This window comes from Thermobia domestica, chromosome 6 (genome assembly GCF_964235325.1).
Source record: "Thermobia domestica chromosome 6, izTheDome1.hap1.1, whole genome shotgun sequence".
NCBI classification, from domain to species: domain Eukaryota; kingdom Metazoa; phylum Arthropoda; class Insecta; order Zygentoma; family Lepismatidae; genus Thermobia; species Thermobia domestica.
Genome location: NC_137459.1, coordinates 75,516,234 through 75,526,899, shown reverse-complemented (window position 1 = coordinate 75,526,899; position 10,666 = coordinate 75,516,234). Strand labels below are relative to the sequence as shown.

At 35.8% G+C, this 10,666-nt stretch overlaps 1 pseudogene across 1 annotated transcript in view; it reads right to left on the bottom strand.

Annotated features, from left to right (window-relative positions):
* Positions 1–1,294: 1,294 nt before the first annotated feature.
* Positions 1,295–10,666, bottom strand: part of LOC145688056 (DNA repair endonuclease XPF pseudogene) — a 52,365-nt pseudogene continuing 42,993 nt past the window's right edge. The window contains exon 3 of the transcript XR_014131837.1: positions 1,295–4,749. The product of XR_014131837.1 is annotated as a DNA repair endonuclease XPF pseudogene (transcript). The remainder of the gene's footprint in view (positions 4,750–10,666) is intronic.

The following is a 10,666-nucleotide window of genomic DNA, read 5'->3' as shown; positions in this document are numbered from 1 at the left end:
TTGTCAGGATTCGAGTTTCGATTCCAAGTTGGCACCCCTGTCACTACACGACGCAGTATTCGGCAACATATACGAGAACTTGTCTTTTTTTGACGTCACGAATCACCTCTCGGAGATTGTGCACATGTTTTTTTCAAGCTCACCGTACATTTATAATGTCCAACCGTGGTAACGAAGAAACCAAAAGAGAGAGAAAAGCGAAACTTTGCACAAAGCAACTACAAGGAGGGAGATAATCTCAACTTGATCAATTTTGACACGAGTGAACCATGGAGAACTTAGTCTTTTATCATATAATCGGCATGGTGGGTGCGAAGAAGAGGGGTGGAAGGTGGATAACATGTAAAAATAATCGAAAGTGACCGAAATAAAAGTCTAATTCATAGTTTTGGGCGTCTATGAGATGAATAGGACCCTCTCGATACCGTTTATGCCTAAATTAATCTTACATAGGCATCAGAGTTAGGGATGGGATGACGTAAAAATAATTGAAAATGTCCGATATTAGTATCCAATCAGTTTTCGGAGTTTCTCAGATGAATAGTAACACTATCAATATTGTTTAAGTCCATATTCATCTTCCATCGGTTTAGGAAGTGACAGGCAGCGGCTAACATCTAAAAATAAATGAAAATGTGCGATATTAGTACCTAATCCATAGTTTTCGGAGTCTCTGAGTTGAATAGTGTCACTCCAGATGCCGTTTAAATCCAAATTCATCCCGCATCAGCACAGGCCAAATATCAGGATTTCTTAAATTACACTTTCATTGAAATGCGTATCCTAAGGGGAAAATGTTTAAATACTTTCCAAAAACATATTCCCCTCATTGGAACAATGGGCATTTCAGCTAGTCAAACATAAGCAGAAGCACTGCACTGATATTTTCGCCTTGACTACTACGTTTTAGAGAAGACACTTTTGCTTTATGAGCCTAAAACCTAACAAAAACTTTAAAGATGTAGGTATGACAAGTTTTAACACTTGGTGCACCTTCAAGCACCTGCCTAACATTATTACGTGACTCAAAACAACAGTTTGTAATTACAAAAATGATTTATTGGTATAATTATCTCAACAGCAATCTCAACATGTGTGGTACATAGATTGAATCCAACCTAAATGTTAGTTACAGATGAAAGTTAAACCTCTGATACAGAAAACTACATCTTAATTAAAGTCTATTATTCACAGTTTTCAACAATTTTTAATTAAACTAAAATAACCACATTTGTTCACTAAAAGATCCTCACTGAAACAATGAAATAAACATAATTGCTACAAGTATGACATAAATTATAACAGAATATTGCACATTTTGGTATCTCGCTTTGCACCAAGGTACAGTATGATGTGCCTGATAGCATACAACTTGTAACTGAGTAGAGAAACATAACTTAAAAAAGGTTGTAAATCTACAACTCAGGTACCTCAATAACAATGTCACAATACAACCAACCGACAATAATTATTCACAGTCATGTGTATTAGCTAATAATGTCCAGAAAACTAATATATATCAACACGAATAACGAAGAATGAGAATTTCAAGTATGAAACTTGTTATATGTATCATTACATCTATATGATATGGAAAATTAACAAAACCAAAGCTACCTGATAACTAAAAACAATCATGGTTTGATAAATGTATCTATATACAGTCAGTGTGGAGTACAGATTCTGTATTCCCATCAATCTGTGAAAAGAACAGTATGAAACGAACATACACCTGCATTCTCTCTTTCAGATTTTTATTACATATGTAATTAACTCAAATATTCTACCTACAACTGCCAACATTGCCTTAAAAATACTACTACTTAGTAATGTATATAATAATATATACATAACTTACATTAATAATAACCCAATCAATGGATAATAAGGTACATAGGTTTTTCTCAATTTCTTATTGTGTATAAGAAGTTAAAGCTATTCTACTTTAATCATGAAATTTCATCTCTTCTGACAGATGTCTCTGTGTTACTCTTCTTGTCCTTCCGACGGAAACCCCTCCTCTTTTCTTTCTTATTCGGCTGTGCAGCACCAGAACCAGAATCCTCTTGTGGACGAATCGGATTATGAAGAGCTTCCCATAAAGCAACGCCATTTGCACTATTTTCCAATATCTTCCCCAAATCCTCCTTTGTTTGGCTCACCAGTACATCTAGAGATTCAATTTTCCGCAGAAGAATATGCACATTTTTCGAATTCACACCAGGTAGTTTGCTTACAAGATCATGAACCTTACTATGATGTTCTTCATTGTCATTGTCCATTACCATATCAACACCTACGACTGCTGCTTTCCCAACATCAGGTTGGTCTTTGCCTTGTTTTAACTCTTCAAAGAGCTCTGCCGTTGCATACGGACTAGGAGACCATACAATTCGTAGCTGCGGAAAATGCATTGTCAAGAGCTGAAGTTTCCCTAAAATACTATTAGTACTTATATCATTTGATACGTAGTATCCTTGCATAGAGAAAGGCTTGTTTTGATCAAACTCTATCAACAACATGGGTTTGTCATAATGTCTTGTCATAGCTTTAGCTTGAGAATACAAACGTCCAGAATTGAGTGAGCCAATTAAATCACTGACACTTTTTCGTTCAACACATATTTCAGGTGTTAAGATATAGTCTCCAATCTGCAATGTCACTGGTTCGATATCAATACCACGATAGTGAATAAGACCAGGTAGTTCACTACGAAATTCTCGCATATCCACTATTATTACTTGTTTCGTAGGTTCCTCCGATTGTACACCTCCACGTCGAGTCGATAAATTAAGATTTCCTATCTCACTGGGTTTCTTTACATTTCGCACGAGATCAGGGTGATCATCTTCCCGGCCTTCTCTGTCTTTGGGAACGACCATCAGCGCCTTCTCCTTGATCAAAAATTCAAAAGCTTCCTTTTCGCGACGGATTGTTGTCAGATAAGCTTGTTCTTCCACAGATCCTTCGTACATCAGGAAATATACCCTAAGATTTACGTCGGGATGAGAACTGGAATAAACTTCCAACTGACGAACCGCCGCCATCTCAGCATCATAGATTATAACATACGACGGTTGATGATCTTTCAATGTTTGTAATAAACTGCATGGTTCTTCACCTTTTAATGGTTGGAAAACAATAACTGGAGACCTCATAAATTTTACTAATCCAGTAGTTGAATTGCTTATATTCAACTCTTTTTCGTTTTCACTCACATCTATATTCTCCTCTCTTTTATCTCTACATTTTACCAATTGCGTTAAAGTTTGAGTTGCGTTGCCTTTGGGATCTGTTTTCTCTTTGTTTTTAAGTGATTTCTTCGATTTTGTTTCCTCTGAAACTGGCTTAGAGTACTCTTTATAACCGACTACTTTGTTGTACAATTGAAGTAGTACATCACGTGGACCTCGCGACAGAACGTCCGCTAACTGACTACATATTCTACTATCTTCAGCAAGAATAAGCACTTTTTGGGCTACGAATTTTTCTTCCTTTGCTTCTTGTTGCTCTTGAATTTCTGACAAGATTTCTGATAATGCAAGCCACTTAGGATTAACTTCTAGTTTCAATAACGATATGTTATCTTCATCTTTGTGATCACGTTCACTCTCTTCCTTCCCTTTTAATTTATCTTTCTGAGAAGAGCTACAACTCCCAAACACTCTCTCTTCAGCCTGAACAAACAAGGTTTCAGCAGCGCCGAGAATAACCCACCCTGAACTTTTCATTGCATATTCAGCACTTCTTAGTGATTGGATATAAGTATAAAATGTCACACAATCGTGCTGCGTCAGGTAGCTAAGGACTATTCTCAAAGTTTTCAAATCTGAAACAAGTTGCTTTGTTTTAGCACTTAACTGATGCCAAATAGGGTCTAACTGCAATTGTAAGATTTTGTGAAATGACTTAGATATAGCATTTTCCACGGTTAATTCGTCTGTATCTAACGTTGGATTTACTCTTTTCAGTTCTTTAACGGTGAAGTTCATCAGGTCTAACACAGCAGTCTGAATCTGTAGCATCCCAGATGTCATTTGTAAGTGAATTTCTATAAGCTGAGGCTTATGCTTCTCTAAACTGTTTTTAACTGTAGCATGAAATCGTGGCCACAGGTACAAATTGCGCACAAATAATGTACGCATAATACGATCAACCCTTGCGAACCCTACAGTGAAGGACTGTGGGGAGGTTGAGAACGCTTTAATAAAACCAACTTTATTAGTCTGTCTATAAAGGCGCAAAGCAAAAGCTTCTTGGCACGATTCAAGGATACGATGGGCTTTATAAATCAAAATACCAGTCACGAGAGAAATGGGAACACGATCTTTCAGAAGATCGACCACTAGAATTCGCGATGAGATAAACAACACTCCACCTTCCTTGTACACAATTTCTCTTTCAGAGGCTGGAAAATCAGCTGTAATGACACGCGGCAAAGGTTTAACTCCTTCCGTATCAAGCTGACTAATTACGAATTCTTCCTCTTTGCTTGTAGTTCCTAGAACTAACACTAAATTACCTGGATCGGAGTAAGATTTGATTAGGTTAAGGAACACTTGTTCTATTCCTAAACCTTTGGCTGCAACCAACAGTCCATCTTCTTGTAAAATGTCTATAAGCATTTGATTTTCAAACTCCAACATAATGCACAGATTATCACTTCATGCAGCTTAGTACTTAAGGTATAAAACGTGTTCGCACTTAGAAGATCACATATATTTTCCGTTGGTTATACTTCGAAATTCCCTTGAAAAAAAAAATAAATATAAATAAATACAATATATATACAATTATTACGAAAAAGAATTATGCACAATTATTAAAAAATATTACGAGTGCAAGTTGCGTTTTTTCTTCATTCTATTATATCCATGTCGTTTCTTTACACAAAGGTAATATCACAATTAAATGAACTACGCTAAGAATTCTAACAACGTATTATATAAGAGAAAGCAATTATATTCGACATTTGCTGCTGCTTCGGAAACTTTCTTTCACCAAAGTGTGCGACTAACAATATTCAATTCCCTATTATGTATTATAAATATGCAATTCGTACCAAAAGGTTGTGATATTGCCTATTTTCTCTCCCCTTATTCACTGTCTAAATTTATTCAAATCAATTTCCAATATCTAAAGAACTTCTTATACATGATTGTTAATTAAAAAATAACCAGTAATATGTGTTGAGGCAAGCTGTTCGTAGAAACTTAATAATGACATCGGTGAGGAGCCCGGATTTCCATGCACAAACAAACCTCAAAATATGCACGAAAAATATATAAAATATGCACTACAATATGCATTTAAGAAATTTAATATATGCACTGAAATATACACTAAGAAAATAAAATGTCAGTTTCTTACAAAAATATCTTAATGGTCTCTGTTGCAATGAACAATTAACATTTTCCTTAGGTATTCTTCTGCCAACCCTCTGTGTTTATCAGTAAGAAACGTTTTGTAGGTCGAGAAGTTTCTTTCTACATTAGCAGAAATCAATGGTACATATGAAAAACACCAAGTGTCTTCCTGTTACATTCTCTTCCAATTCCATTTTTTCATCATTGAGTACATTTGCAATGGCACAGATTACTTTGCAAAGTTTATCTGACGCTATTTTCGCAACACCGTGAGTTGTTTCACTGGAACAAGTCTGAGATAATTCGCCCAACAGGGAGAGTGAACGCTGCAAACCATTCTTACAGGATTCCAGCTGTCTGATAATTTCAGGTATTCTCGAGAAGTGGTTGTGTATGTACTTAATTTTGTTCTCAATGCCACTTGTAGAGAAACATTTTTTAGACACATAAATAGCGGCTGCATCACCGGGACTTAGTGAGCCTACAGTTGTCTTCGCTTGATTTAAGTTATCTGCATAATACGGCACAGCTTCTAGCCACGAGCTCCACTGGTTGAGAAGGTACTGAAACACTTTTCGCAACTTCGCGAAAGATACTACAGCGAGGTCCGGAAGTGAGCGCACCCCTAATTGGTTTTCTGACGGTTTTAGGTTTTACCCACCTTTGTTTGGTAACATTGCTTGGCGTTGTGGCAGTGCCTCAACTAAAAAAAAAAATGTTATCAAAGATACTGTTGTGATACAGCAGGATGAAACACCAGCGCACTTCGCGATTCACGTGCGCAATTACCTGAATCATACGTTTCCTGGCCGCTGGATTAGAAGAAGTTGTGTATCTTCACCTGCTGCCTTTGCCTGGCCTCCAAGAAGCCCCAATCTGACGACAACAGACAATGCTCTATGGGTTATGATCTTGAAGCTTTGCTGGCGTCTACTATTAATCCAATGTTCTCGGGATTGCTGCCAGAGTGAGTGTTGCTGTGCTGAGCTTTCGTCACCATACAGCGGCAACATCTTCCGAGCTATGAAGATGTTGCCGCTGTATGGTAGCGATAGCTCAGCACAGCAACACTCACTCTGGCAGCAATCCCGAGAACATTGGATTAAAATGCTCTATGGGGTTTCATAAAGTAACAAGTAAGAAACACTCGATATCACACAACACAGGAATTACGAGCAGCTGTGGAACACGCCTTCACCCTCGTCACTCCGGAGTATCTCCGCAAAACATCTGCGAGAACTTGGCATAGAATTGAGCTGTGTTACGACATGGATGGTGATCATATCGATGTTTATGAGTCTTAAGACTCTTTAAGACTTCAAGGTAACTGTGTACAGACATTCTACCATAACTAACACTATCCTGTTGAAACTAAAGGGGAGGGGGTACGCACACTTCCGGACCACCCTGTACATGCGATGGAGCTTTCACAAATACTTTTTTACATTTGATACAAGCGCGTCTTATGCTAGATATTAACATCTGATTGTTTCTACTACGCAATGAAAACTGTGTGCAAGACAAGTCAGGTGGACTAATTTAAGATAGAATACAACATTTTCTACTATTATTCTATACATTTTATTCTACATCTGCGTTTACAGAGTCAGTTCACTTTAAATATAACCTACTTTCTTGTGATATACTCTCAAATATGCTAGTATGCAACATTAAAATTCGGAAATATGTATTATCCTTCGAAGTTTACGAAATATGCATGCACATCGAAATTCACTCAAAATATGCACTTATATGCAGCATCACATGCTTCTCAAATGAATCCTTGTAAGTTCGTCGAAAAAAAGAAAACGTTTTACATATGTTCCTGCATGTTACTATAAACATGAATTTTACATATAAACCCGGGCTGTAGTGATGAGGATTCACCATGGGTCATACGAGACGGAGGAATAGAAAATAAGACATGCTTAGTTGTAAAATACAAATCTGACAAACCTCCTTCCATCCGACTTTACAAAATAATCAGAATGGGTTCTCTCTTCATGCTATATTGTACTTCAACTGGGAACTTTTACAAAACTTAAATTATCTGTCAACATAACAAGTGTCCCTCTGAACACTAGAAATATATTTACACTCATTTACAATATTTTCACTGCAATTATGTATATAATATGAGCAATGTCCAACAAGTGTCGTTGATATAGAATGAAATTTCTAGTACCACACTGTCACTCATTTGAAATATGCACTTCGTCCACATATGTGAAAGCTTACACACTGTAAAAACACCAGTTAGTCAGCAAGCTATTGCTCCATAGCATGTGTTGTAACTTTTACCCGCATCATTTTCAAACTTCTACCCGCGAATATGCTGTTTTAACTCGGGGAACAAATGGAAGTCGCTGGGAGCGAGATCTGGGAAGCAGAAAGGATGTACTCCCATGCGCAAAAAAAATTGCGCGTATACTGTAACTCACGATTTTTCTCAATTATTTCATTTTCCTTATGTTTATGGGTAAAATTCAGTTATTAGTATGTGGAGATGATAGAAAGCAATCCATCTAAGGAGATATTTCCAAAAAATATAATAATAAAATAAAAATATAACCAAAAAACAAAATTATGTTCGGTTTTGTGTATACTGGCAATAATGTTTTCGAGGGAATTTTTGGAGCAGCACAGCACGATTGTAGAGGGAATTACAGAATTGGTAACAGAACAGTTGAATCAAGGAACACGAAAGTGGAGTAAAATATTGCATTTATTGGCTTAAATCTAGGGTGTAAATTGTCTGCCAAATATAAATTAGCTTCTGTAACCAATATGTTGTACGGACATATACAAACAAAGAAAAAAACTGTTGTCTTAAGTTTGGAAGTGACATGCTCTATAGCCATGAGCATTTATTTCTTAAGAAAAAGACAAGCAACTAAAGAAAGTCTGTGTGGTCAAGTGGGTAGAGTGACGGACTAATAATTCTTATACTGTTTTGACCCCAGATCGAATCTCATCCGATCCTGTTCATTTTTTTTTTTTTTTTTTTTTTTTTTTTTTACGAAATATTATAGAAGTGTATAATTTGTATGTTAATAAAAACTGAAACAATACAATAATGAAATAACTTTTTGTTTCCTCTGATGACGTATTTATTTAGAATTAGTGTACTATTAGTAATAGCGATTGCTTTCAGTTTATGCTGTTGTATAGCTTCTTTTATCATGCTCTTTTCTTGAAAAAAATTGTCTCCAATAAAGTATGAAAAATATATATAAACAGAAACAGACATCTTAGTATCAAACGTGATTTATCGTGATGAAATAAACAAGTTTCCCGTTATTAAAAAAGAAAACTATAGAAAATCATTAAATTTAGTCTTAGGTTTTTAGCATGCTATATATATTCTTTATAAGACTATACTTTATAAGGCAAGATGTGCGATCATACCCACAAATTTAGCTAGTGGTTGAAAGATGTTTTCGGCACAAATATTTTACAGGTCTAGGTGCATGAAATACCAATACGCCATGGTCTTGACCTTCGTTTATTTCACATTATTATCCGACATATCATAGCAAGTAAAAAGCAGCATCAATCGGCAAGAAAAACTGCAAGTTGTGGTCTTAGTCTGTTTTTGGTGCTCCGGACTCGATCGCCTAGCACGCCCGTCTATACCTTGACTCATACGTCTATCATTCAGTGCAGGCACATATCCAGCTTTACTTTTCGGAGGGGGCCCGACACGAAAGCTCGTAAGCACGTAATTTTAATGTTTCAAAAATATCAATAATAATAATAATAATAATAATAATAATAATAATAATAATAATAATAATAATAATAATAATAATAATAATAATGCAACAGTTCTTTGCATTCCGGCGTTCTCTCTTTCCGGCATTTCTTACTTTTCATTTATGAACCGGTCAAACTGCATTCTAACACAAACGAAATAAAAAAAAAAAAATATTTTCTAGAGACATATAAGGAAAACTGTCTGCTACGTATATCACATAACAAAAATAGCAAATGGCAATGAGTGTATCGTTCTAATACAGTAATGTTATAAACAGAACGGAAATGAAATTGTAATCCCATTTAAAAGTGTTCTTTAATTCCACCTGGTATCAATGACATTACGGTATATTCTTACAAGTAACACTTCCCAAGTGTAACACTCCGATTTTGATAAAATTTGACAGGCAGATACTACACATAAAATAAACGAATACATGTTTTTTTTTTAATTTTCTGCGGAAAAACGGTTTTAGGGGGCAAAAGCCCTCACCCAAAATTTTGAAAGTTAACGCCCGAAAGACAAAAAAAAGTGAACGAAAGTGGACCAAAGTGAACGAAATTGTGCACAGATATGGCAGACGTAAAATGAAGGAATACGTGTTTTGTATTTTTCTGGAAAAACGGTTAGGTGGGGCACAGACCCCTCCAAACCTTTGATCATGAAATATCAAAAGTGCTAGTAACAATATGTCTGATGTGTGTAAAGGACGAAGAATTCCAACGACACTTTGTGTATGGACAATACGCAAAAACTAAACGAATACCTGTTTTTTTTTTTTTTTTTTAATTTTCTGCGGAAAAATGGTTTTAGGGGACAAAAGCCCCCATCCAAAATTTTGAAAGTTTACGCCCGAAAGGCAAGAAGAAGTGAACCGAAATGAATGAAATTGTGGAAAGATATTGCAGACGAAAAATGAGGGAATACGGGTTTCGTATTTTCCTGAAAAAAAAAAAAAAAAAAAAAGAAGAAAAACGTTTGGGTGGGACACAGACCCCTCCAAAACTTTGATCGTGAAATATCAAAAGTGCTAATAATAGTATGTCAGAAGTGCTTAAAGGACATGAAGAATTTGAACGACACATTGTGTAGGAACAATACGCAAAAAAACAAACGAATACGGGTTTATTTTCTGGGAAAAAATGGTTTTAGGGGGCAGAATTCCCCACCCAAAATTTTGAAATCGTGCATAGATATTCTAGACGTAAATTGAGGTAATTGTGTTTCGTATTTTCCTGGAAAAAAAGCGGTTGAGTGGGGAGCGGACCTTCTAAACTGTTGATTACGAAATATTAAAAGTGCAAATAAGTATACGTCAGAAGTTCCTAAAGAGTATGGAGAATTGCAATGAAATTTCGTATAGGGACAATTTGCAAAACAATAAATGAAATGCGTTTTAATTTGTACAACAAAACTGTGTTGGGTTCTAGAGCCCCTCCAAAAATAAATAAATAAATAAATAAATAAATAAATATTACCGTAAAAGTGCAGGAAGGAATGGACCGAAGCAAATGAAATTGTGTGTAGATATTGTATAGACTGT